General features: G+C 51.3%; 1 long non-coding RNA gene across 1 annotated transcript; it reads left to right on the top strand.

Annotated features, from left to right (window-relative positions):
- Window positions 1–3,418: 3,418 nt before the first annotated feature.
- Window positions 3,419–23,968, top strand: LOC106729480. The gene is made up of 4 exons (XR_001365895.2): window positions 3,419–3,621; window positions 11,010–11,115; window positions 17,264–17,340; window positions 22,379–23,968. It is a non-coding gene; the product is annotated as an uncharacterized LOC106729480 (long non-coding RNA).
- The last annotated feature ends 3,540 nt before the right edge of the window (window positions 23,969–27,508 follow it).

The raw sequence follows: 27,508 nt of genomic DNA, 5'->3' as shown, positions 1-27,508 counted from the left end.
ATCACTCCAAAATGTAATGGCTTAAAACACAACAGCTCAACGTTTCATTATTGCCTCTCACGGCTCTTGGGATTGATGAGGCTCAACAAGGGGCTCTGGCTCAGGACCACCCAGCAGCTTTGGGTCTGTTTCTCTACAATCCATCTTCCCCTCAAGGTCACAAGATGGCTGCCACAGCTCCAGGCATTACACCCTCACTGAACATCCAAAAGCAGGAAAAACCAAGTTCCTGCTTCATATACTCTTTTAAAAACAAGGGAGAACTTCCTGGAAGCCCCCTCCCTCCATTCTGACAGATTCCCTCTCAGCCTCCATTTCCCAGGACACAATCTCATGCGCATGCCTAAGCCAATCACAGGCAAGACCACCATGATGGGCTGAGAGCACATGTAACTCACCCCTGAGCACCACTGGGACCAAAGTGAGACTCTTAAGGAAAGGAAGATGGGATGGAGTTGTCATGCAGGGAGCCAACCATGCTGGCCATGAGGGTGAAACGAGGTGATACACACTAAGCCCCTAGCCCAGGGCTGGGGCGTGGGAACACACAGTGGGGGTGAGCTAACACGCTTGAACACGTGTGAATGTAAACACAGTGGGGCTGTCATCATCGACTCGGGCTCTCGCCACCTGCCTCTTTGCAGGAAGTTATTCCACCACTCTGAGCCTCAGTTTCCTCCTCTGTGAAATAAAAATAATACTTTCCTTATTACTTACCCCGAAAGCCTTTGTGAGCATCAGGTGAATTAACATACATCCAGCACCCGGAACAGCGCCTGGAACAGCGCCCGGTATTTCTGCTTGTGCGTCACCATCAGTCACAACAGGTGACTTAGGGAGAGCAGCCTCACTGGCTGATGGAAGCAGGAACAGGGCCCCGGCTTTATTTCTGCTCCTTAAATTTCTTTCTTTCCTTAGTGAAGGAGTCTGCAGCTGCAGTGTCTCACTGAGGAATGGGGAGAAGGGAGCCTGGGTGACAAACACATGTCCCTCCTTGCCCTTTGTTCAGAGAGGGTCCATGGCCAGCATGGGAAGAGTGTGTGTGTGGTCCTCTGCCCCGGCCCACTGAACACTGAGGGCCAGAGAGGGGATAAAGCAGGGAGGTGATGGGACAGCCTCGGGGGAGACTCGGATCTGGGCCCACAGACACAAGGAGGCAGAAGGTGGGTGAGAAGTCCTGCCGATCACGTTCAGCAGCCCAGGCCCATCCCATCACAGTCAGCTGTGTGGCCTCAGAAAAATGTCAGTGCCTCTCTGAGCCCCAGCTTCCCACAGGCTAAATGGGGTTAGTCATACTGAACTGACAGTGGGGACTGAATATTAAAGCATTACCCAACTCTGAAGAGTTCAGAGGCTGGTCCCAACCCTCTCTCCATACCCCTCACACCACAGTGACAGTCCAGGGAAACCTTAGGGGGGGCCACTGAGCTCAGATGTGGTTTTACAGATGGGAACACTGAGCCCCAGAGAAGAGGAAGCTTGCTCAGGCCCTGCTCTGGGCCCCTCCTCGTCCCTGAGTCTCCTCCACTGTGATCTCTCTCTTCCCACCATTTTTCCTTCCCCCCCGGATCTCTCCTCTCGCTGTCTTTAAATCCTTTTCTATTTTTCTTTCTCTGTCTCCTTGTGTTTGAAGGTACACTTCTCTTTTCATTTCTGTCTGTCTCTGTCTCTATCTCTGTCTGCCTGTCCTTTTCCATCTCTGTCCCTCTGTTCTCTCTCCCCATCTGTGTCTCTGTATCCATCACTTGTAATGAGTCTCTACTCCACCCTCTCTCCCCATCTCCAGTCCTGTAACTTTTCTGTGACTTTCTAAACAGCTGAAAATAAAGATAACAATGTGTACAAGCCTGGAGGGGACAAGAGGATAGGATGTAATACCTGGGGTGTGGTGACTTGGGGGGCCCGAGAGAGGAGGGTCCACTGGTGCCCCACCTTGGGTTTTACAGGTAGGACAAGACTGGGCCCAAAGAGGCTGGTGAGGGGGCCGGTCCAGCCTCAGACAGCAGGGGTCAGGCTGCATGACCTTGGGGCTCCCTCGCACCCCCCAGGTTCTGATTCCAAGATGAGTGTGTGACTGCCCACAGTCCCAGTAAAAATAGCCCAGTGAGCTGTGGCTGGCCTCTCGGACATCCGGCTGTGCAGGTCTCTGGAGAGATGGTCCAGCACCTCCGCCCCGCAAAGTAACAGCCTGCAGCCCAGAGCAGGCCAGCAACCTGCCCAAACTCACAGAGCAGGTGGGTGCCAGAGCTGGAGCTAGAATTGTGGCCTTTGACTCCCGGCTGGCACCCTCCACAGCATGTGGAGCTCCCTAGGGACCCCCGGGGAACCCCCCCCCACCACCACATCCCCTTTCTGGGTCCTTCACCCTAGCCCTCATCTCTCTGGACCTACTTTTCCGACAGTCTCCGGCACTGCCCTGTGAGTTCCTTGGGGTGGGGGGCAAGGGGCAGGGGAGGGGGACATTGGGCTTTGCTCACATAATGCACTCACCAGGACTAATAACCACAGCTCACGTTTATCAAGCACTCAGCATGCACTGGGCACTTTCTAAGCGCTGTACACGTATCCACTCATTTAATCTTCACTCCAGCCCTGTGAGCAGGGGGCCATTATTATCATACCCATTTCATAGATGAGAAGACCGAGACTCCGAGAGGTTAACTGACTTGCTCAAAGTCACAGAGCACTACGTTTGGTGGAGCTGGTGTTCCAACTCAGGCTATCTGGCTCTAAATGAATCAGTGGATGAAGAAGTGGCTAAAAGTGTGGTACCCGAGCATGACAGTTACTGCCTCATTTGACTCTTAAGCCGCCAAGGGTCACAGAGGCCCCCTCTTCACACTGGCAGGCTGGGACTCCAGCCAGACCCTCGAGATTCCATTGCCAGGGGCTGGGATACACATTCACGCACCAAGCCTGCGCCTTCCCAGTCAAGTGGCCTCGGGGAAGCGCCTTGCCCTTTCTGAGCCTCAGTTTCCCCATCCACGAAAGGGGAAGATTTTCATTAGGTTGGTAATTCCCAAGGGGGCTGGTAGGGTGGACTGGATTGGGGCGGTCCAGAGCTGAGAACCATCTATCTGAAAGAGCTTCTTCTAAAATTTGATTTCTTTAGGTCAAAATATGGCAATCTCTTAAAAAGAACAGAGCATTGCAAGAGGACCTGAGGTCCTTACACGTACCCCGCGGGGGTTTCCAGTAAAGGCGAGCAGTGGCGCCTCACCAGAAGGACATGAGGGCAGAGCCTGGCCCAGCAGACGTGCGGGCCGAGGCGGTCCTGGCACGGCCGCCCTGGGGTGGGTGATAATTACCTCCTGGGAGCTCCAGCCAGAAAGGGACAGGTGGGGGGAGGAGGCGGTGGTGGAAGGTCAGCCAGCTCCAGGGCTCAGGCTGAGTCATCGTCCTGGGCCAGGGTCTGGGAGCAGGAGGGCTGAGAGCAGTTTCCCGGAGGGGAGGAGGCAGCTGGTTAAAAGAGAGGATTTCTGCTGGGTGGCTGGCACCCACGATGCCCCAGGCTTCCAGGCTGCTCTGCCACCTGTCCCATGTCTTGGGCGAGGGCGGCAGTTCCTTGGCCAGATCACAAGGCGGATGCTGAGGCTGAGATATTCTCAACCTGAAGGTCAGGTGAGATGACCTTGGGGGGAAAGGGTGGGGGCTTCCATTATGCTTGGAAGGAGGCCACCAGAGCCAGGGTGATGTGAGCCCGAGACCCAGGACTCAGTACCCACTGCCAGAACTTAACTCCTAGCTCAGCCTCTCGCCGGCTCTGTGACTTTGGGCAAGTTACTTCACCTCTCTGGGTGCAGTTTCCTCTTCTGAAGAAAAGGAAGTGATAATATTCCTAGCCCTTACCTCCCAGGGCTGTTAGGATAAAGGTGGAACATAATGAACAGGGCTTTGCGCGTCCCAAACACTTGGAAAATAATAGCCATTTTTATCGTTGGTGGGAGGGAGGTGAGGGAAGGGGACCTGAGTGAGGCCAGAAGACTCCCGCCCGCCCGGCGTGAATTACCCTCCGCCTTTGCTAGAGCACCAGGCTTTGCCAAGCCCCTCCCCATCTAACTCCCCCTCCTCCTACTTTCTCAGCAGCCCTGATGTTACAGGCCCGGGGCAAGAGAATCTCCTCTCTGGTCCTCATTTGTTCATCTGTCCAATGAGGGAATTGGACTAAAAGGAGTCCGAGTCTCTATTTCTGGTGGCCTTCCCCTGCTCCCTGGCCCCCGCATATCCCTGAGCGCCTGCCTTTGGCTCCAGGATTTGCCCTGCCTCCCTCCAGGTCTCAAGTCCTCCTTTTCACCCACCTGTCTCTTCTCTAGTCTCCCAGAGGCACAGCCCACCTTTTTGCTCTGTCTCCCATGTGCCTGGTGGTGTGTAAGGTGGGCTCAGCCGACCATCTGCCTTGACTGAGGCCTCAGCCCAGATTCACCTTGGACTGGATGAGTGACCTTGGGCAAATCTTGGCTCTGGTCCTGGGTTTCCCCCTTGTAAAACCAGTTTAATAATCCCTATGCAATAGAAAGAAATTCATAGACATAGAAAACAATCTTAAGGTTATCAAATTGGGGGGTGGGGGAGGGATAAATTAGGAATTTGGAATTAGTAGATACAAACTACTATATATAAAACAGACAAACAACAAGATCCTAATGCATAGCACAGGGAACTCTTCAATATCTTGTAATAACCTATAATGAAAAAAATGTGAAAAATAATATGTATATAGACATATGTATGACTGAGTCACTATGCTGTGCACCAGAATCTAACACAGCATTGTAAATCAACTATACTTCAAATAAAAAAAAAATCCCTGTGTCCTTTGTCTTCTGGCGGAGGACCATGATGAACCTTAGGATCTAGGGACAGGGAAGGGCCTTAAATGGCACTGAGTTCAATCCCAAATCCAATGCTTGAGGACACCTACCATGCCCAGACTGCTTGCATACCTCTGGAGCGACAAGGAGCTTACTACCTCTCCCTGACCCGTTCTATTCATTTGCTTGTCAACAGTAACTGCACCTAACAGGTGTCACACTCAGTGGCAGGCACTGAAGACCCAAAAATAAATAGGGGCACAGGACACAGAGAGGCAAGGACATTGTTCAGGTCTAAGTCCTGACTGTTTCTGCCTCTGCGTGGCCCCTGAGAGAGTCTTAACCTCAATTCCTGCATCTGTAAACAGCAGGCACAGTGCCCACCTTGTGAGGTCATTGGCAAGACCTCTGGGGTAATCTGAAGGTCTGGTGCCCACAGGCCTTATTCTCACGCCATGTCCATTCATCTTTGGGGAGCAAGTGCTCTCCTTATCGTAATTTTTTCAGATGAACTTTTCAGAGGCACAGAGAAGTTAAGCAACTTGCCTTGGGTCACGCAGTGAGTGTGATGGGTAGAACTTGATCTGGACCCAGATTGCCCAAGCCCCTTGTACCTCACTCCTCTCACAAAGGGCCAGCTCTGCACAGCCCAGTTCCCTTCTTATGAACTGTGGGCATGAGCACTCTGTGGTCCCCTTTTAGCCCCCTTTCCTTAGAGGGCAAGAGGGGCTGGTGGTTTCCCATTGTTATTTTTCACTCTGGCCTTGCCACATTGTTTAGTATCCAGAGAATGGAGCCTCCGAGGTCCCTGTGTGCCCAGCCAGCACCCTGGGAGGTGTAACCCTCGCGGATTTGCTAAGGAGCAGGATGATGACAAGTTGGCCGGAACCTGAGCTCTCTGACCCCCACACCACCCCAACAGTGACTTGGTTCCACTAGGGATGACTCATCAGAAGTTGTCCTCCTCGTCCTGTCCCGTCCAACTGTTATCCCTGCGTAGGGGCCAGGGCAGTGCTCCCAGCAGCCGGACAGGAGGAGCCGGCTCTGGGCCAGGAGTCCTGCTGCCCTTGTCCACTCAGCTCCAGGGTCAGCCTCTGCAGGACCACACACGGCCTGCAGGAGGGACCCAGTGAGCTGGCAAGGGAAACTGGGATGGGACAGGAGCCACCCAGGCAGCCCTGGTGCAGCAGCAAATCCTGTGGCCCCCACCCCTCACCTCCTCCCAGCTACCAGGGAGCAAGTCTGAGCTCAGCTGGTGTGATGTTGGGTGAATGACCTAACCTCGCTGGACCTGGTTCTTCATCATAAAATGGTCGTCTCATCAGGTTGCTGTGACGATTTCCTATGAATACAGGTAGAGTACTTGGCACACAGCCTGGCACAGAGAAAGGGCTCGGTGAGGGGGAGCCGTTATCATCCGCAATCCACTCTTCACCTATTTATACAACTGGTATCGCATAAGGGTTGGATTTGTCTGTTGCTTCATGACAAAGCACTTCAAAACTCAGTGACTTAAAATAGTCAGCATCAATCGGGGGGTAGGCATAGTGTAAGCAGTAGAGTGCACACTTAGCATGCATGAGGTCCTGGGTTCAATCCCCAGTACATCCTCTAGAAATAAAATTAATAAATAGACCTAATTACCTTCCCCCCAGAAAAATGTGAATTTAGTAACATATTTTTTTAATGGAAAAAAAAAGCATTTGTTATCTCGTACAGTTTCTGTGGGTCAGAAATGTGGGAGCAGCTCGGCTGGGTTGTCCCGGCTCTGGTCTCTCAGGAGACAGTGGTCAAGATATTGGTCGGGGCACTGTCACCTGAGGGCTGGCCTGGGGCCAGAGGATCCATTTCCAAGGTGACTCCCCCAGGTGGTGGGCGAGTTCATGCTGGCTGTTGGGCGGGAGGCTTCAGTCCCCCACCACATGGGTCTCTCCAAAGGGCCACTTAAGTGTCCATCCTCACAACACAGCAGCTGGCCTCCCCTGGGGTGAGTGATCCAAGAGAGAGCAAGGCGGAAGCTGCGATGTGTTTTATGACCTGGCCTCGGCAGTCGTCCTCTGTCACTTACACCGTACGGTATTGGTGACACAGGTCTGCCCTGCTCAGCGTGGGAGGGGATGGACCAAAGGCGTGAATACTGGCAGGCGATGGTCTCTGGGGAACCATCTCAGAGGCTTAAGGGATGAAACCGTGAGCAAAGTCACATCTCTTGCTCTCACAGTTGGGACTGTGTGTGTGTGTGTGTGTGTGTGTGTGTGTGTGTGTGTGTGTGGTGAGTGCAGAAAACAATGCAACAAATCCAAAAAGAAACACCCCGAGACACATTCTATGATGAAAACAAACAGGGTGGCCTGGCGGCATGTAACAGAGCAGAGGGCAGGCCTCTCCAGGAGGATGTATTGAGGCCTGAGGGTGAGCCAGCACGCTGGGAAGGAGAGGGGAGAGTGTCCCAGGCAGAGGGAACAGCGCCTGTGTGCCACGAGACAGGGCAGTGTGGCAGCTCAGCCCTGACGCTCATTCGCTTCCCTCCTTGGCCTCAGTGTCCTTATCTGTAAAGAGGACAGTAACAGTTCCTACCTCCAGTGAGGCATTACTGGGAGTGAAGCCCTTAACCCAGAGGGCCTGGCACTGAGTAAGAGCTCAGGAACCTGAGTGTCGTGACCGTGGTTCCACAGCGGTGTGCTGGGTGACGGAGGACTGGCCACGGTTGAAACCGTGGTGCCCGGTGTTGATGGAGGCACTTCTAAGCTGATCATTTCAGGGTCATTTAATGGATTGTCTAGCAAGGGAGATGGACCAATATGCTAAGCCAGGAACCCCCTGTGGCCTGGGGGGAAGCAGCAAAGCTGGTGGGGAAGGGAGGATTGATGTCTCTGAAATTAGGAGAGGGGGTGCATGGAAGGGCTCCCCCTGGAGAGGCAGGTGACTCTGAAAGATCAGGTGGGGACAGAGAGCAGAGGGGAGCACAATGTAGGCAGAGGACATGGCCCGGAGGGAGCCCGCAGGATCTGTTAGGGAGCGCTGGGAACTCCGTGTAGTTTGGGGAAGCTGAAACTCTGGGTCACTGTGGACTCCAAAAAGGAGATGTGGGAAACAGGCCAGTGTTGAGAGGGAGGACGGGCTTTGAACCTCACATGTAAATTGAGGGGTAGCAATCAACTAGCAGGAGAGAGACAGGGGCAGACAGATTTGTGTTCCAGAAGCTCCCTCTGGCTGCAGGGAGGAGGGGTGAGCAGTGAGATCGGTGGAAATGCGGGTCCAGGCAGGAGATGGTGAGGCCTGGCCTGGAGAGTGGGTGTGGGAATGACGGGGAGCGAGGGAGCTCCAGAGGGGATGGGGAAGTCAAGGAGGAGAAGTAGGAGGAGGAGAAGGCAGGGCCCCCCTCAGTGACACCATGAGGTTGTGAGGCCTCTTCAGCATCCCTGCATTATGGCATTTATTTTGATGATGGCTACCACTGATGGGATACCTGTTGTATTCCGGGCACCACACAAACACACACACTCACTCACTCACCATCTCATTTAAACCCCACAAGAATCTAGCAAGGTCAATATGATGGCTCCTATTCTGTGGATGAGCCTCTGATCAGAGAGGTTAAGTAATTTGCCCAAAGTCACCCAGCCAGTAAGAGATAAACTAATGAAATTAACTAATAAAGGGGAGGGCTTACCTCAGGGCCTGGCACAGAGTAGGTACTCAATAAATGCTAGCCACTCTTTTCGTTAGGATCATCGGCTAGATCTGTCTGGCTGCAGAAGCCATGCCCCACCCCCACCCCCTGATTCATCCTACCCGATTCTCATGTTCTATTATCTATTTGTCTTCCCAACTGGGCTCTGGGGCCCTGCAGGGCAAGAGCCCGGTCTGCTTAATCTGTGGGTCCCCAGCACCCCTCGTGGGGCAGACACAGAGTAGGTGGTCAGTGGTTGTGGAAGGAATGGAGGAGAGATAAGCTCCTCGAGGGCAAGGACGACATTTCTTTAAGAATCATGTGATTTCTCCAGCCATGTGTGTCCCTAAGAATCATGAGACGTCTCCATGGGAGGAGCCTCGGTTATCACTTCAGCCAAGACAGTCTATTTGTCTTTCCAGACCACCATCTCCCAACCTCGGGAATCAGCCCACAATCAGCTCTTACCAGCAACATCCTCCTCCTGACCCTGGGCTGCCCGCCCTGCGATGCCAAATCCAGAGAAGCACATACATCCTCCCTTCTACCCACAAGTAATAGGCCTGGATCCCCTGGGTCTGCATGGAGAAGGGCAGGGGGACAGGTTGCCTGGAGTCCCAACCTGGCCTCTGGCTTTTGGTGGGAGCCCCACTCTGGGCCTCTGCATGGAGGCACCACAGAGAGTTAGTTCACTCTGGTCTCCCAGAGGCTGGACAGGTGCAGGGCAAGCCCTGCCTCCAGGCACCTGGTTCTGCCTGTGGCTGGTTTCCTTGTCAGAGACTCCAGTTTTCTCAGCTGCAAGATGAGCCGGTCATTCTGATCACTTTTAACTCAGCTTGTCAATTTGCTAAAGGATCCAGCTGGATGGAGGATGAGGAAGTTCTGTTAACATCTCTTCCCAGCCTCTGCAGGTCCCTGAGGCTCCCAAGGGAATGTGGCTTATCTTCTTAGGGCCACTAGGTGGCGCCAGAAGGTCACTTGTCTCCTTGAAGACTGTTCAAGAATTCCACCCTGGGTCTGAGACCACAGGACCAAATCCTCCCACTGCAGACTGGCCAGCTGGAGAAGGCAGGGTGTGCCGGGGTTAGTGACTTGTTTTAGGGTCAGGCAAACATGAACTTGGAGGTTCCACGCCAGGCCCTCCTGCTAGTGAGTGTTGTGGGGTCTGCTTGGCAACTAGCTTGCAAGGTGACCCTGGGTGTGTCATCTAATCTGAGACTTCAGGTCCTTCATCTGGAAAGCAGAATAGCAGGTCTCCTCTCCTGGGACATCATGGAGACTGAATGAGATCCGGCACGTAAACCTTCCATCCTGCCTCCTGGCCCAGCCCTCTGTCTGTCACTAGTTGTTAGTACTTTAAGTCTTAGAATCTCCCCCGGGGGAGAACCTTGGGCAAGATGCCCAGAGATCTGAGTCTGCATTTGATAAGTCCCTTCCCGTCTCTGGTCCTCTGTTGGTCTCAAGCAGCCTTGAGAGACTGGGAATGTCATGGAAAAATAAGGGCTTGGGAATCTGACAGACTTGGGTGTGAATCCCATCCACTTTTCCTCTCCCCAGCTGTGTGACCTGGGGCCTCTCCGGGCCTCTCTGGTAACTACCTAATTATTTGTGATTATTTTTCCTAAGTCTGTCTTCTTGGCTCTATTGTAAGTTCCACGAAGACCAGGATCATGTCTATTCAGTTCACCTACAGTCCTTAACAAATGAGAGCTGCAATTAATATTATCATCATTATCATTATTATTGTGGTTACTATGTACATTCACTCAACACCGCTAGTAAGGCTGTGTTCTGAGCTTTCCTTGCATTATTTCTAACAATCCTCTGCCATTATCTTCATTTTACAAGTGAGAAAATAGGGCTGGAGAAGTTGGGTTCTTGCCCAAGGTCACACAGCTACAAAGTGGCAGAAGCTGGGATTTGATACAGAGCCCCACGATGAGGTATGGTGACAGGTGTAGGAAGCTGAATAATGGCCCTCCAAAGATACCTACATCTTAATCCCCAAAAGACCTGTGACTGTCACCTTACTTGGCAAAGGGAACTTCGCAGATGTCATTAAATTAAGGATCTTGAGATGGGATGTTATCCTCCTGGACTATCCAGGGGGCCCGATGTGATCGCAAGAATCTTTCTGAGAGGGAGGCAGGAGTGTCAGAGTGGGAGGAAGGAGACGGGACAGCAGAAGCAGAGAGGGGAATGGCCACGTGATGCAGGAATGAAGACAGCATCCATTCTAGAAAAGGCAAGGAAGAAGATTCTCCCCTAGAGACTCCAGGAGGAACCAGCCCTGTTGACACCTTCTGCCCAGTGAGACTGATTTTGGACTTCCGACCTCCAGAACCGTAAGGGAATTGATGTGTCTTGTTTTAAAGTGTGTGGTTCCAGGTTTGTGGTAACTTGTTACAGCAGCAAGAGGAAACTGATACACAGACAGATGAGATAAAGGCCCAAAAGCACCTGGCATGCAGCTGGAGCTCACTGTGCTCTTTCCTTCCCAGCCCTAACCCTCTTCCCTTTTCCAGCTGTAACAGAGTAGCAGAGGGGGAAATGGCTTCCAAGGTGGTCCTGCTCGGCTGGCACATTTACACATGTGGAGCCTGTGGCCAGACTGGCCCTCTTCTCACAGAGGTGAGCGGGGAGGGAGGAGGGTCTCCTGGGCAGGTCCTGGGGCTGCTTGCTCCGTTCTGGACTTGAGCACTGGGAAGCCTGGCCAAAACTGTCTGATCCAAACCCACTTTTCCAGGTGGGGAAACTGAGGCCCAGAATTGCCCCAGACAGTGGCAACCAGAGCCCCAAGTTGACAGAGTGTGTGCAGGCCCCGAACCTCCAGGGAGTCTCCTCTTTATAGGGTCTCCCTCCCCCTCTGGAGTGTGGTGGGGGGTGAGGGTGGGGGCCTGTTTATCCTGGCCGACAGGGGCCAGCGGGGTCTGGGAAAGCCACGTCCGGCGCGGCCCAGCTGTGGCAGAGGAATTCGAGAGCAGCTCCTTGGTGGCCTTCAGCCTGGGAAAGCTCTGAGGTCTTCCTGTCCCCTCCCGCCTCGCCCCGCCCGGCCAGCCCTGTCCCCACAGCTGGGAGAAGTCGCTGGAGGCAGTGTCTGGTGGAGCTGGAGCAGCGAGCAGCCTAGAAAGGAGGAACTTGATCCCTGATTCTGAGCCAGTATCACCCTGGATCATCCTAAACCGAGCCTTGTCTGGGGACCACTGGGTCCCCCTGCCCGGGCACACGGGGACATCATAACACCCAGCAACACAGGCACAGTTCTGCACACAAAGCATTCACACCCACTAGCCCTCTCAGTCTTAATAACAGCCCTACAAAAAACAAGGCTGCTACTGCCCTGCTTTACAGATGGAGAAACTGAGGCTCAGAAAGGAAAGGACTTGCCCAAGGTCAAGGTCCCCATGAAGGCCATACTGGGTCTCCACTACTCCATGAGCTCCATGAGGTCATCACAGGATGACCCTGGGCTGGACTCTGACATGTTCTTGTCCCAGCCTAGCTGTGGGACCTGGTGCCAACTCTGTCCTCTCTGAGCCTCCGTGCTCCTCTGTAAACTAGGAGATAATGACCGAGTCTATCTCAGGCAGGCGCCGGGCAGGGTAATTGGTGTGTCCTGTTCCTGGCGCTATCGTCTGCCCTCAGCGTGATCACACTCCAGTTCCTGGATAACCGCAAATAATATCACCAAATGCAGTATGCCGGGAACCCAACACACAGCCCCTGCCCTGGAGTGACAGTCTGGTCCCAGGGAAGATAGCCAAGAAGCAGAATGAGTACCTGGGAGAGCATGTGAGAAAATAACGTATTCCCTGGGGAGAGGGGCTGCCAGGATGGGGGCAAGGGTGTGGTGCAAATGGCCCCACGAGACATGAGGGGGTGACTACGCGGCTCCAGGCAGAGCAAGTGGGGCCACCTGGCAGGTTCAAGCAACACCAGAAAAGCTAGCAGGGCGAGTGGTGTGCAGAAACTGCAGGAAAAACTGGGGGTGGTCGGGGTGGGACGGAGCCACGGACCGCAGTGGCATTGGTGGACTTGGACCTTCGCTCAAGTGAAATGGGAGCCCTCGCAGGGTGTCTTGGTTGTCATGTCAACTGAACCCCCATGGACTGAAACAGGCCCCTAGACCCTGGGTCACTCTCCGAAGGGTGCAACGGCCACTAACTAACCACCCCTCCACCTAGGACCCTGCCCATGGCCCCGCCACCTCCCTGTGATGCTCTTGGAAACCCAAGAATCAGATCCTCAGTTGTCAGCTCTCAGCCCTAAAAGGGACCTGGGAGGTGATTTGGCTCCAATTACAGGTGAGGAAAGGAGGCTGGAGCTGGGAGGAGGCTTGTCTGAAGCCACTATGTGGATCGGTGGCTGTTAACAATAAAACCCAAGTTTCCTCCCTTGCTGGGCAGATCCCCACCCCCACCCCCCGCGGCACAGCCCTCAGTGAACGGGACATTTTGTTCCTCTGGCCCAGATCCAAGGAGTCTCCAGGGGCACACTCTGGGTTGGCCTTTGCCAAAGACCTCTCCAGCTAAGTGTCCCTTCTAGGCTGTGGTGCTGCCCCCGTGGCTGGCAGAGGCTGTGCCCTCCTAGGGTAGCCCTCCCACCTGCCTGTATCCAGGAATGTGTGTGCGGGAGGGTCCAGCCCCTGGGCCTGCCCTCCTCCTTGTCATCTTGCTCTGCAGGGCTTCTATTCCAAGTACAGACATAGGGACACAGTAAGCAATGGCTGGCTGCCCTCTTCCAGAGTCCTCCTTTGGAGCAGGAAGCTCCTGACTGCTCTCTCTTCCCCATCCTGAGGATATCTGTGGTGGTTCTGTAGCTGCCACTACCAGCCCCTCAACTTCAGTTCAAGGGGAAGGAAATCTACCATCTACCCCTTGTCTGGTCTTCCATCCATCCAGCTCTCTATCTTCCTGCCCATTGGTCCATGCATTCATCTTTGCACTCATCTAACCAATTACCCTACCCACATATCCACTCATCCATCCATCCACTGGTCTGAACAGCCACCAGTCTCTGCCCGATTGCTATTGGTCCATCATCTCTTGCATCTAACCCATTCATCCATCCATCCATTCTTACCAGCTTCCCCACCAGTCCACCCATTCACCCACCTTCCCATCCATCCATCTCCCCACCCCATTTCCCACTGCTCTACTTGTCAGCCTGTCAATTGGTCCCTCCGCCCATTCATGCAAGATTCACAGAGGCATGTCCTGTGTGCTCAGGGTTGTAACGATGGCATCTATATGAATAGTTCTCACTTTCTGAGCACTGTTTCATGCCAGGCACTCTACTTACGTTCTCACTTAATCCTTACAACTTACCCTCATTTGACAAATGAGGGGGACATGCGGGACAACTTCAGGTAGACACCTGTCAAGTTGCTTAATTCTAATAGCAGCTTCACACGGTGGATACTACCATGATTTTGCCGCTGTGACCATGCTGTTTGCCTCAGGTCACAGCACTAGTGGAAGACAGGATTTGGACCCAAGTGTTCTGACTCCAAGTTCAGTGCTCCTTTCTTCCAACCACCGCTGCCTGAACCCTGGCCTGGGTGTCGAGAGCCTGATGTCCAGTCTCGGCTGCTCCACCCCGGCGTGTGACTGTATAAGTCAGGCTTGGCTCAGGGCTTCAGTTTTCTTGCCTGTACTCAAGGGGGTTGTGGGAGTGGCTTGTGACATTCCAAGATTCCTCTGGCTCTGCTTTCATTTCTTCCTTTGTTTCCTTCTCCTCATGACATGCCCCCAAAGGCTCAGGAAAAGAGCTGGATCCGGGGATCTCTGAGTCCCTGGCCTTGGACATGGTTTGGCCCTATGTGACCCACTTGTGTCCCCATTTCACTCATTCACCAAATAGCCTTCACTGAATGTGCACCACATCAGGACTTGCCCTGGGGACCCCAGCTTTCACTTTGGCTTCAGCCTCAGGCAACACACAGCCAGAGAGAAGGGGACAGCCTCTCGAGAAGAGGAGAGTCTTGTCTGTCACCAGCTTGCTCTGAGACCTCGGCATTTCCCTCAGTTTTCTCATCCACCCAGTGGACTAGTAATATCCACCTCGAATGATCGCGTGACCCTGCACTGTTGGTGGGGATGTAAATTGGTGCAGCCACTATAAAGAACAGTATGGTGGTTCCTTAAAAGACTGAAAATAGAGTTATCATATGATCCAGCAATCCAAATAGCCTTCACTGATATGCCCAGGAGAGCATATCAGGAGAAAACTCTAACTTTAAGACACATGCACCCCAATGTTCATAGCAGCACTGTTTGCTATAACCAAGACATGGAAGCGACCTAAATGTCCACTGACAGATGATTAGATTAAAGAAGATGTGTGTATACAATGGAATACTACTCAGCCATAAAAAAGAATAAAATAATGCCATTTGCAGCAACATGGATAGACCTGGAGAGTATCACACTAAGAGAAGTAAACCAGACAGAGAAAAACAAGTATCATATGATATCACTTGTATGTGGAATCTAAAAAAGTGATATAATTGAACTTATTTATAAAGCAGAAACAGACTCACAGACATAGAAAACAAACATGGTTACAAAAGGGGAAAGGGAAGGGGGGATAAAGTAGGAGTTTGGGATTAGCAGATACAAACTACTATATATAAAATAGATAAACAAGAAGGGCCTACTGTTTAGCACAGGGAACTATATTCAATATCTAGTAATAACCTATAATGGAAAAGAACCTGAAAAAGAATATATATATATATATATATATATATATATATATATATATATATATATATATATTACATATATATAACTGAATCACTATACTGTACACCTGAAAATAACACAACATTGTAAGTCAACCATACTTCAATAAAAATGTTGTTTGTTTTGAAAAAAATAATCAAATGAAATTATATGATGTGAACATATTCAACACCCAATTAGAGTTGAACTTGAGCACGGGTTCCCAAGGAGGGCTTGTGGGAAGACTTCAGAAGCAGGAGCCCCCTAAAACTGTAGGCAATGTTTTGTATGTACGTGTGCAATCTTCTACCAAGAAGGTCCATGTCTTTCATCAGACTCTCAAGAGGTCCATGGCATTGTTGTAAATGATAATAATAACCATGTGTTCTTTGCTGATCTGAGCCAGTACCATGCTGGGCACTTAATACATATGATCTCTAATCCTCAGGAGACAGTTGATCAAACAGTGATCAAACTCAAGGACTTTGGAGCCTTCCTGTCTGGGATCAAATCCTGGCTCCATTTCCTTCCCAGCTGTGTGAACTTGGGCAAGTTACCTAACCCCTCTGTGCCCCCGTTTCCTCAAATCTAAATCAGATGACAAAAAGATTTGCTCCATAGGGCTGCTTGGAGGAGTAAATACAGGTATGGAGCTCAAAACCATGCCTGTCACTAAGCAAGAGCTCAGTAAACACTCTCTCAAAATAGATAAGGAAATGGAGGCTCAGAGAGGTCAAGGGACTTGTCTGTGATCAACCAGCTGGGAAAGAGCCCAGATTCTAATCCATGTGGTCTGACAATGCAAGGAGCCCTTGCATTTAACGGATATCTTCAGTGTAAGTTCTCGGAAGGACTCAATCTCATACCACGCCTGCCCCAGTTCTAACATATGAGGCTCTAGATTTGATTGACAAGGGAGGGGGGCAGACCTGGCTGGTCTCCAAGGTGGCCTGCCATTTCTGACACTAGAGGGTTCTCCCTGTGAGCCCCCAGTCTGCAGCGTGCTGACCCAGCAGGCTGAACTGCCTTCAGAGAAACTTCAGAGAAAGAGCAGGAGAGCAAGAGAGCACGTGTGTGCACCTGAGCAAGTGCACATCCCCTCCCCCCGCCCCCAGCCACCCACAAGGTGCAGCTCCTTGCACGGCCTCCCCGGGGAGGCGCCCCCGTGCATGTGACACTGGCAGGTGGAGGGGGCGGGAGGAGGGGACGAGCTCCCTGCTGACTGGCAGCTTTCCCTCTGGGGCAGGGAACCCGGGGGCTGCCGCCCTAGCCCCAGATGGCTTCTAACAGACTCTGACTTCTTTTTTTCCCCCATTCTTTTTGTTGGCGTATAGTCAGTTTACAATACTGTATCAATTTCCTAATAGACTCTAACTTCTTACAGACAGAGATGTGCTTTGCCAGGCCACATCCTGCCTTGCTGTGACCCAGGCATGCTTTTTCACTCTTTCTGGCCTCACTTTGTTCAGTCCTACAATGGGGACAGCTGCCCCTGCCCCACTGCATTGTGGAGCTGGTGACCGGAGAAGGAACATGTATGGAAAACACCCCACCCCCAGCAGACTCTCAACGCTATCAGTCCCTCCCCAGCCCTGTTCCCCTCTGGAGGTGGAGGGGTCTCCTGGTCTGAGACAGGACGCTCCATTCTTTGGCATCGTGTCATAGCTTAGTGGAGGCAGTGGTGGGAAGTCCAGGCGCCTTGGGCTGGGGTGACCTGTGCAAGTGAAGATGCTCCAGGTTCATGACATCAGGAAAACTGCTCAGGACCACTTGCCCTGTGATGTCATGGGGCTGAGGGAGGAGACCCCTTCTCCAGTCCAGGCCTCAGTCTCCCCTTAGTTCAATGGGGGCGCCAAGAACCCCACCAGCTTTACCACCCAGTGGGCAAAGGGGATGGTATCTCAAAGCCTGAAGGCCAGGGGTCTGCTGGGCAAGACTGGGGGCTGGGAGGGTAGAGGTGCAGGAGCCTTCCCTCCTTCTGCTCTGCATGTTCATCCCGTCACTTACGCCTCCAACAAATATCTTTCAAGCACCTACTATGTGCTGGGTTCTAGGTGCTGGGAGTACAGCCATGGATGAGACCACACGTGAAGAAGCTGATGTTCTGAGGAGGACGGACTGCATTTGGCAGGTAGTGATGAGTGTTGTGAAAAGAAACGAGGCAGAGGAAGGAGATGTGGGGTGTCTGGGGTGCTCGACAGATAGAGGGTCAGAGAAGGCCTCTTCTGGGGGGAGACGTTTGAGCAGGACCCTGAAGGGAGTCAGGTGGGGGCCACAGGGACATCTAGGACATTCCAGGAAGAGAGCACGGCAAGTGCAAAGCCCCGAGGCTGTAACCTGCTTGTCATGTTTGAGAAGAAGGCGCAGGGGACCAACTTCAGTGAGCCTAGTGTGTGGGAGGCCATTGATGGGGTCAGAGAGGGAAAGGCAGAGGTAGAGGAGGTGATTTAGAAGCTGGTTAGGGATCCTGGGCTTGAGGGGCTGGGGAGAAGGGCCATTCTTTGGGATGACTGCTCTGAGTCCCCTGTCCCCAAGGACAGGAAGCCACTTGGACTTAGCACACAGACACACTCTTGAAATTCTAGGTTCAGCCTAAATGCCTTAAAGCAGTAAGAGGTCATCTGCACGGAAGCAACCTAAATGTCCATCGACAGATGACTTGATAAAGAAGATGTGGTGTCTATACATGATGGAATACTACTCTGCCATAAAAAAGAATGAAACAGTCCCATTTGCAGCAGCAACATGGATGGACCTAGAAATTATCATACTAAGTGAAGCTAAATCAGACAGAGAAAGACAAGTATCATACGATTTCACTTATGTGTGGAATCTAAAAAAATGATACAAATGAACTTATTTACAAAGCAGAAACAGACTTACAGGCATAGAAAAATTTATGGTTACCTAAGGGGAAAGGGCAGGGAGATGGGATAAGTTAGGAGTTTGGGGTTAGCAGATATAAACTACTACATACAGAATAAACAACAAGGACCTACTGTATAGCACAGGGAACTATATTCAATATCTTGTAATAACCCATAATGGGAAAGCATATGAAAAAGAATATGTATGAATAACTAAATCACTGTGCTGCACACCAGAAATTAACACAACATTGTAAGTAGACAATATGTCAATTAAAAAAAAAGAGGTCCTCAGGTCCAGCCCCCTTTGTTCAAACAAGCCCACGTTGCAGATAAAGAAACTGAGGCTCGGAGAGGAGAAATGAGTTTCCCCAGGACCCCAGCCACATGGTGTGTCTGAACCCTGAGGCACGCTCTTCCCATTTTGGCCTTCTTTCAAAATGATGTTTGTGAAAATTAGCCTCAGTAAAGACAGCTAAAAAGCCTGGGTTGAGGATGCTTTTAGCTGCCTATAAGCCAGATAAAAGGTTCTGTTGTTGCAAAGATGCTCTTCTTGTGTATGCTATAAGCATCCATCAACTTCACAAATTATCCAGCCTCGCTAACTAGAAATGATGGGTGCTTTTCGAATGTGAGATGAAGAGGGCTTTTTTGTGTTGTTGATGATGGTTTACTCATGTCAGACTCTCTTTCTACCCTGAGTGTAATATCCTAAATTTCAAGGAGGCAGATGCTGTTTCTTTATTTTTCTTTTTTTTCCCCTATCTCTGCAGCCCTGGCAGAATACCCATACCAACTAGCATTTACTGAAGAGGAGGCTTTTCCTAAGTGGTCACTCAGAAACCTTCAATGATGTGATCCTCTATATCCACCTGTAGGGGGATAGGCATGTAGTATCTTTGTTGAATGAATGAGTGAATGAATGAATTTGGGTCAAATGTCTTGAAGTTACGTGTTGCTGGGAACTACCAGTTGGAGACCTCTGCTTTGGGGTTAGGAGGAGAAGTAATATTTTTAGGGGAGGATCATGAATTAGAAAAGAGCCAAAAGGTTGACAAGAATTTCCAGATCCCAGTTCCTCTCTCTAGAGCTAAGATCCAGTCACATCAATGCTAGAAGAAACCTGCATTAGTCAGTTTTCACCAGGTTATGCTGCATAACAAGCAACCCTAAATCTCAGTTTCTCACAGCAACCAGTCTTTCTTTCTCTCTTATGTTTCATGTCAGTAGCAGGGGCCCAGCTACTGGGGCTGGGGTCCAGGCAGTGGTCTGGAGATGGTCTGCTTTATGCGTCTCTCATTTCAGGGCCCAGGCTGAAGAGGCGGCTCTTCTCTGGATGTCATGTCCTCATGGTTGAGGGCAGGAGTGCAAGAGGGATGGGGGAAGTGCAATACCTCTTCAAACCTCTGCTGGAAACTATCACATGGTCACCGAGGCCCACATTCTGGGGGGTAAATCAAGTCACAAGGCCAAGACCAACATCAATGGGCAGGCCGGGTGACAAATATTTGCTAAACAACAATATAATTCATTACTGGGATTTAGGGAACCCTGAGTCCAGTGGATTTTAAACTGTTCTCAGAAGCACCCTCCAACATTTTTGGGCCCTGCTGAATGAGAGGAAGGGGTACAGGTGACAGGGCTCCAAGACCACCACCTTCAGCAAGAACACCTCCACTTCATCTGCCATGTTGCCACCTACATTTTCCTTTGAAAGCTGCTTTTAAAAAATGATACATTTAAAAAAAATCATGGTTTTATACAAATCTCCCATGTTGCAGAGAGGGAAACTGAGACCTCAAAAGGAGTTATGTATGAAGCTGAGCAGTGAGAGCCCAGACATATATGTAGCAAGAGAACTCTCCAAATGGCAGCCCTGGTCAATATATATTCATATATTCATTCAATAAACATTTGCTACCCAGCAACTCTGGGCCAAATTTTGGCAATAAGAGCATTCTCTTTCATTCAGTCTGTATTTTGATCACCTACTTTTGTGCCTCATTCATTCACTCATTCATTCATTCAACAAATAGTCTCTGAGGGCCTACTCTAGGCCAAGGCATTCTATAGGCACTGGGGATATAGCAGGGAACAAAACCAATTTTCTGATCCTGTGGAATTTGCATTCTAGACGAGACACAGATAATAAATAAAATATACTATATATACAAAGTGTAGTAAGCACCATGAAGAAAAAAAAGCAGAGAGAAGGGTTCAAGAGTACCAGAGGGGTCATTTTGGACAGAGTAGCCATGGAAGGCCTCTGGGAATAGATGAGATTTAAACAGAGACCTGGGTGGAGTGAGAGATGAAACCACATGTGTCTGGAACATGAGTCAGTGGACAAAGCGGGTGCAAAGGCACTGTGGCAGGTGCATAGATGGTGGCTGGAGGGGCAGTAGAAGATCCGAGTGGCAGGGGATGAGGCTGCAGATGTAACTCAAACCTCAGAAGCCCCAGGAAGGAGTCTGGGATTTTGCCAAGTGAGGTGGAGAGGCTTTGACTGGTTTGCATCACGGGAGAGGTCTGATATGCTGTGTTGTCCAAACACATTCGTATGGAGAACCAAGGCAGGGAGACCTAAGAAGGGGAGTCGTCACTGTCTGCAGAGATGCTGGTGGCTCAGAGGGCTGGGAGCTGGTTTTAGCATGTGGCCAGCACAGTCCCAGCCATGACCCCACTTCCCAGAGGGCTGGCCCTGGGAGACAGCCAGGACAGAGGACACTCATCCTCGGGGCAGCAGGCTGAGGGCCTGGAGCCCAGCGAGCAGGGCAGGGCCAGCCTCCATGAGTGATGGATAGTGGAACAGACAGGAGGGGCCAAGGCTCTGAGATGTCTCATTGGCTGGAACTCCGCCCTGGGCTGCTGGCTGGGCTGTGAGTGCCTCCCAGGTGCCGGTCCTCTCAGGAAAACTGCCCAGGATGGAGGAACCAGTCATCTGTGATTCTGACCACGCTCAGGGCCAGCTGTATCTGCCACCTAATTCTTTTCTGACCTTGCCTCTTTCCATCAATTTCCCTGCCTCATTCCTCTGAAAAAGTAAATGAGGTCCTTGAAGGGGTAGGTATTCTCCTCATTTTATTCTTACCAGGTTCCCCCCTTGTAACCTCAGTTGAACTGCTCCCTCCCCTAGAAGCCTTCTGGGATACCCGGCACTTGGTGCCCCACCTGCATTATATCCTCCAGTAGCCCCTCTTAGAGTTGCAATATTCCCTTTTCCTCCGTGATTATTTGATTGATGTCCATTTCACCCACTTGATTATGAGCTCTGTGAGGGTTGCCTCTTATTTTAGGGGTTTTCTGGGGGTGGGGGTCACCACTATCTTCCCTACTCCAGCAAGTCCCAATGCATAATTACACAGTAAACACGAGTTTCCTGCCTCCGGTTGTTTTTAAGTCCTGACTCCCCAAGGATCAGGACCTGATGGCCAGAAGCTGTCTTGAGATTGGAGTCCCAGGGAGCAAAAGACTCATTCTTTTCTTTTTTGATGGGGAAGATTTATTTTTCTCAATTTTTTTATTGTGGTAAAATACACATAATGTAAAATTAATCATTTTAACTATCTTTAAGTGCATGGTTCAGTGGCACGAGGTACATTCATATGGTGCAACCATCACCACCATCCATCTCCAGAATGCTTCTCATCCTGCAAAACTGACACTCCGTGCTCAGGTCACAATAGGACCCCATTTTCCATCCCCTTAGTCTTTGGCAACCACCATTCTACTTTCTGTCTTTATTAATTTGATTGTTTTAGATCACTCATATATGTGGAATCACATAGCACTTGTTTTTTTGTGTCTGGTTTATTTCATGTAGCTTGTCTTCAAGGGCCATCCATGCTGTAGCATGTGGCAGAATTCCCTTCCCTTTTCAGGCTGAATAATATTCCACTGTATGGATATACCACATTTTTCTTATCCACTCATCCATCAGTGAACACTTGGGTTGTTTCCACCTTTTGGCTATTGTAAATAATGCTTCCATTATATCTGCTCAGGACCCTACTTTCAATTCTTTTGGATATATTCCCAGAAATAGAATTGCTGGATCATCCAGTAATTCTAATTTAACTTGTTGAGGAACCCCCATATCATTTTTCAAAGGGGCTACAACATTTTACATTCCCACCAATAGTGTGCAGGGGTTCTGATTTCCCCACATCCTGGCCAATCCTTGTAATTTTCTGGGTTTTTTGACAATGTCCATCCATATGGATGAGTTAGCTTCTCACTGTGGTTTTGATTTACGTTTTCCTGATGATCAGTGGTGTTGAGCATCTTCTCATGTGCTTCCAGGACATCTGTAGGGTGAAGACCCCATTCTTGAGTGTCCCTGGCCAGGATGGGTCACAGTGGAGCAGAGTGAGGGGCCGACAGTAACCCATCCCTTGCTGACTCGTTCTGTATGCAAGTTCTTTGTTAGATGTTTCAAAGCATGTGAAGCAAAGAGCCAATTTGCAACAGAATCGCAATAACTCTGTAACCCACTGACACCATTTACAGGCGGTGGTCTTAGGGGCTGTTGTTTTAGGTTTTGTTCTGAACTTACTTCGGGTTTGGGGTCTCATCTCGGTCACTTTCCAGTAGGTAAGTATACTGGGCCCAGCCATAAGCCCCCAGGCCACAGCTCCTGAGTCTGTCCCCTGCTACAATGACAGGATGATGACAACTCCCTCTGATTCTGGGAACTGGTCCCTCCTGGCCCCTCCAGTCCTGGGGGTGAGAACAGCTCCCCCTGTTGCCAGGCCCTTGGTGCTTCACCATCTCTCATCAATTTCCCTTAACCCATCTGTACTTCACAAGAGTCTCAATTAAATGCTCACCAGGAGCCCACCTGTGTGCCTTCTGCCTCCTTTAGGACCCCGGCTGTTGCGCCCACCACACTGTGCTGGGGTCTCTGCCCAGCATCTGCAGGGGTACCACCCAGTCCCAGGTTTAAGCGGAAAGACAGCAGCAGGCTACCCCTGCTTCCTTCCCCAAAGCCCAGGGGTCTCCTTCTCTCTGCTTTCTGAGTGTGGGTTCCCAGCCTTGGTGGTCCTGGCCACTGTGCTCCTGAGGAAGGCACCCAGTCCCTGACCAGTTTCCCCACTGGGCCTCAGATTCGTCATTTATAAATTAGGGGAAACCAAAATGCCTGCTGCAAGCAGGGTCATGAGAGTGAGATGAGGCAATGAATGTGGGTGGGCACACAGTAGGTGCCTAATAAATGCTGGCAGACCTGGATTAAATGAAAGGTGACTGCTCACGTTTTCTGCACGACTTCCCAAATCCTTCTCCTCAAGAAAGAGGTGAAATAGTTTCTGCCGATGCCCAAGAAAGCCAATCCTGCCTCCGTAGTGTTAGAACCCAAACCACATCCTGAAAAGGGTCCCCCTGGTACAGCCTCCAGGAGGCCCTCCTGGTATTCACACTGTTGTGTAGTTTCCTCCCACACTGAGTAGCCGACAGTACCTTGCAGAAATGATGTGTGTGACTTCTGAGGCTGTCACAAAATATCACAGCTTCTTCCTTGCTCTCCCTTGGAGAGCTTGCCACCGTGTTGTTCGGGGAGAAGCCAGCTGCCATGGTGTGAGGACACTCAGCAGCCACGAGGAGGCCCACGTGGAGAGGCGTGAGGTCTCCAGCCAACGGCCAGGCTCAGCTGTCAATCATGTGAGGGCGCCACCTTGGAAGTGAATCCTCCAGTCCCAGTCCAGCCCTCAGATGACCACAGCCCCACCGGTTGCCTTGACTCCAGCTTCACGAGAGACACTGAACCAGCACCTCTCGTCTGAGCTGCTCCCAGATTCCTGACCCACAGAAACTGTGTGACGTAATACATGTTTATTGCTGTTTTGAGCCACTGTGCTTTAGGGTAGTTTGTTACACAGCGATAAAGGACTGATACAATCACCCATGTTATCCTGCCAAGTTGGGCTGCCACTGGTCTTTGGCTGCTTCTCAAAATCAGATCGATCCCCCAAGAATGAAGATTCACTCTCATGGTGGCTTTGGGAAAGGAAGTCATCCAATGTGGATTAACAGGCTGGTCTCATAGGGAGCCTGGAATTCATAATGAGATGTGGGGACAAGAGGGCTGTGCAGGGCAGGAGGGGGAGCAGTGAGGGAGGGGGAGTGGAAAGAACCCGGCCTGAGGTGTGAAGACCTGGGCTTCAGTCCAGTCTCTGCTGCTCACTAGCTGCGTGACCCTGACAAGTGACTCAGACTCCTGGGCCTCAGGTTCACTGCTCGCCTAATAGACTTAGCTGACAGCATCAATGTGAGGTTGACAGTCTGTTCTCTCCCAAGGAGCCAGAAGGATCTTTTAAATTGCAAATCCGATCATGTCATCCCTTGCTTAAAACCTATTAGTGGCCGCATTGCCTGGATAAAGGCTCACAGCCCAGCTGGCCGGCACTCCCACCCCCACCCCCACCCCCACCCCCGCAGGGCCCACCCTACCCAGCTGCGGGGCCTCCCTCCCCTCGCTCGCCCTCCCTCTCCCCGCTCTAACCAGGCCGCTGCCCGTCTTTTGTTTTCTTGAAGTGTCACGTTCCATCGGCCACGGGATCTGTGGCCGGTGTGGGAGTTTTCCACCTGGAATAAGCTCCCTTCCACTTACTAACTTCTCTGGATTCTTCAGATTTCAAGTCATATGGGAAGCCTCCCCTGACCACTTAGGCCACTCTTCCCAGCCCTCGTGGCCACTTGTGATCACAGGTGTGATGACAGGATACACGTCTGCCTCTCCGGGGCCCCCGCCTCACTCCTGGCTGTGTGTGAGGCACGAGCAGGTGGTAGGAGATTAAGTGACTGTGGATGAATGAACGAGCAGAGGGAGTCTAGGACGGTGCAAATATTAGTCTCCATCCACTCCCCCCCAGCATCCCAGATTCTCCTCTGATTTCCAGAGCTTCCCGGGGACCCACACTGGGGAAACTTACAAGGGCAAATACTTCCATATTTCTGCCAGTTCTTAACTTTGAGCATTGGCACTACCTATGGAGTTTTCCAAAGGGCTGATGCCTGAGTCCCACCCTTAGAGATTCTGGTATAGACCTGAGGTGCACTGGACGTCAGAGTGATTAAAGTCTCCCAGTCTAATCATCTAGGATGGTGGGGCTCTAAATGATGAGAGAAAACCCAGAGGCTACAATGTGCCAGGCACTGTTGTAAGGACTTCCCTTAACTAACTCTCGATGCTCAGAAGAGTCTCAGAAGATGGTATCATCCCCATTTCACAGATGGGGAAACTGAGGCACAGAGCTGTCCAGTAATTTGCACACAGTTACTCAGCCACTAGATGACAGAGGCAGTCTGGCTCCAGCACCCAGTGCTGGGCCACCACCCTACACTGCCAGTGACCTGGAGAGGTACCCACTGACTATCTTCAGCCTAATGATTGCTTTCCTACCCTCTGAGGGGCCAGTGGGGATGGGGCTGCTGCCCATCTGGCATCTCTGTCTCTTGCCACGAGGATGTGCCCCAAGCCACCAGCAGGCATCATGGAGCTGATATTAGAGGGGCCCAGCTGACCCATTCTGAGCTGGGCTTCAACACCAAAATCGTCCCCCTGGCGATAGAGCCCATTGTCAGTCTTAGAAAGAGACAGGTTGCTATGGAAACCACAGGTCTCTAGAGCTGTACCACCAGCTGACTTCAAGAAAACCTTTTCGTGGCTCCATTTGGGGCTTGCTTTGAGGCAGCCAAGGGGGCTTTAGCTAATTGGGCCCCCTGTTTGGCCAGGACATCAGGTTAACTCCTGTCGCTCAGCAGCAGCCGTGGACCAGCTCTCCCCTCCACCTTGCACACACAGACGTGCTGTTTCCAGCTCTCCCGTGGGAAGGTGCGTTGGTGGGGGAGGTCTGCAGGTGATTGACGTGTGGGGTTGAGTCTTTAATTAAAATACGCATCATGTGCCCGTCAGAAGAAAAGAAAGTTCAACTTGCTGGCAGGGTCGTCACCCTGAGCATCCTTTCAAGAGCTCTTTCCCGTGGGGGAAGTGATTTTGCCTAAAGCTGGACCGAAATCCTTCCAAGGCTTCACCGTGCTTTTCCCAAGCCCTGTATCTGACAGTGTGAGGTTGGTGTGCAGACCTGGCCGTTGGACCACATGCTGACAGTCAGCACTGGGCTGACCCTTAATGAGCACCAGACCTGTGGTTCTCAACCCCGGTGACCTTTGCAATCACCTGGCCAGAAACACCCCCATCTGGGCCTCACCCCCATCCAATTAAATAAAATCTCAGAGAGTGGCACCTGGGCCAGGGTACTTGGGAAAGTTCTGCCAGAGCCAAATCGTGGTCAAGGCTGAGAACGAGTCCAACCCTGTCTTCACCAGGTGGGAAGACTGAGGCTCCCAGAGAAGGGACTTGCCTCCAAGGGGGTAAGGAGCTCTGAGACTGGCGGAATGCAGAGGTTCTCCATCTCTCTGACATCCCACAGCTCCAAAGGTGGGGTGGGGTAAGGACCTGGCTTGGAAAAGAGAGGTGGGTGGCACTGGGGGACACAGAGCCAAAGATGGGGGGTGGGGGACAAGGAAGAGAGAAGATGGCGTCATCCCTGTCCTAGCCAGGGGCTTGGGGTGCAGTGAGATGGACAAGAAACTCAGCTTCATTCCACCTTTTTTTTAAAAAAAAGTGGACGTATGTAAGGCCTTTCTAGTAAAGGTGTAGTCACAGGCCAGCCGCGTAGGTGTCACCTGGGAGCTTGTTAGAAATACTCTCTGACTGCCCCAGACCTACTGACTCAGAGTCTGCATTTTAACAAGATCCCCGGGCAGTTCGTATTCAAATGTGAGAAGCCTGGTAGGAATGGCCCTGGGGTGAAAGCTACAACCCTTGCGTTCTAGGTATGTGACCCTAGGAATGGCCTTCTACCTGTTATATGGAGATTCTCGATTCTTCAAATGTCAAAGCTGGAAGGATCAGAGATGGGAAGCCGACTGCCCAAGTGTTCACAGCAAAAGAGTGGTGGAGGTTCTAGAAGCAAGAGCAAGGCTTCTAGTCCTGGGTACTTCCCTCTGCTGCGTAGCCTCCTTGCAGGGGGCAGGGGCCTTGGGGTGCTGCAGGTGTAACAGACACCCCAAGATGCCTCCACGTTCTTTTGATGTCATTTTGTCCTAACAATTTCGTTGCTAGAAATTGCATCTCCTATCAGTAAAACTTAGGGATTTGGTTCTAGTCCCATGTCTTTGTGATCTAAAAAAAATAACAAAAGATATCAAAACAAAAGTTGGTGCCAAGGAAAAGAAGTCATCTGAACTAGAAGAAGAACGATGTGTCTATCCACCTCCTCCTCCTCCTCACTTGTTCTTGGCAGAGGGTTGTGCATGCCTGTGCCTGTGGTATCTGTGTGTGTGCGTGTGTGTGCGTGTGTTATGTGTGTGCAAGGGAGTGCCTTGCAATCACGCATGCTGTGTGCAAATGTGCACGTGCGTGCGTGAGAG

The sequence above is a fragment of the Camelus ferus genome, chromosome 12, assembly GCF_009834535.1.
Source record: "Camelus ferus isolate YT-003-E chromosome 12, BCGSAC_Cfer_1.0, whole genome shotgun sequence".
Lineage (NCBI taxonomy): Eukaryota > Metazoa > Chordata > Mammalia > Artiodactyla > Camelidae > Camelus > Camelus ferus.
This window is presented reverse-complemented; position numbering and strand designations above follow the sequence as displayed.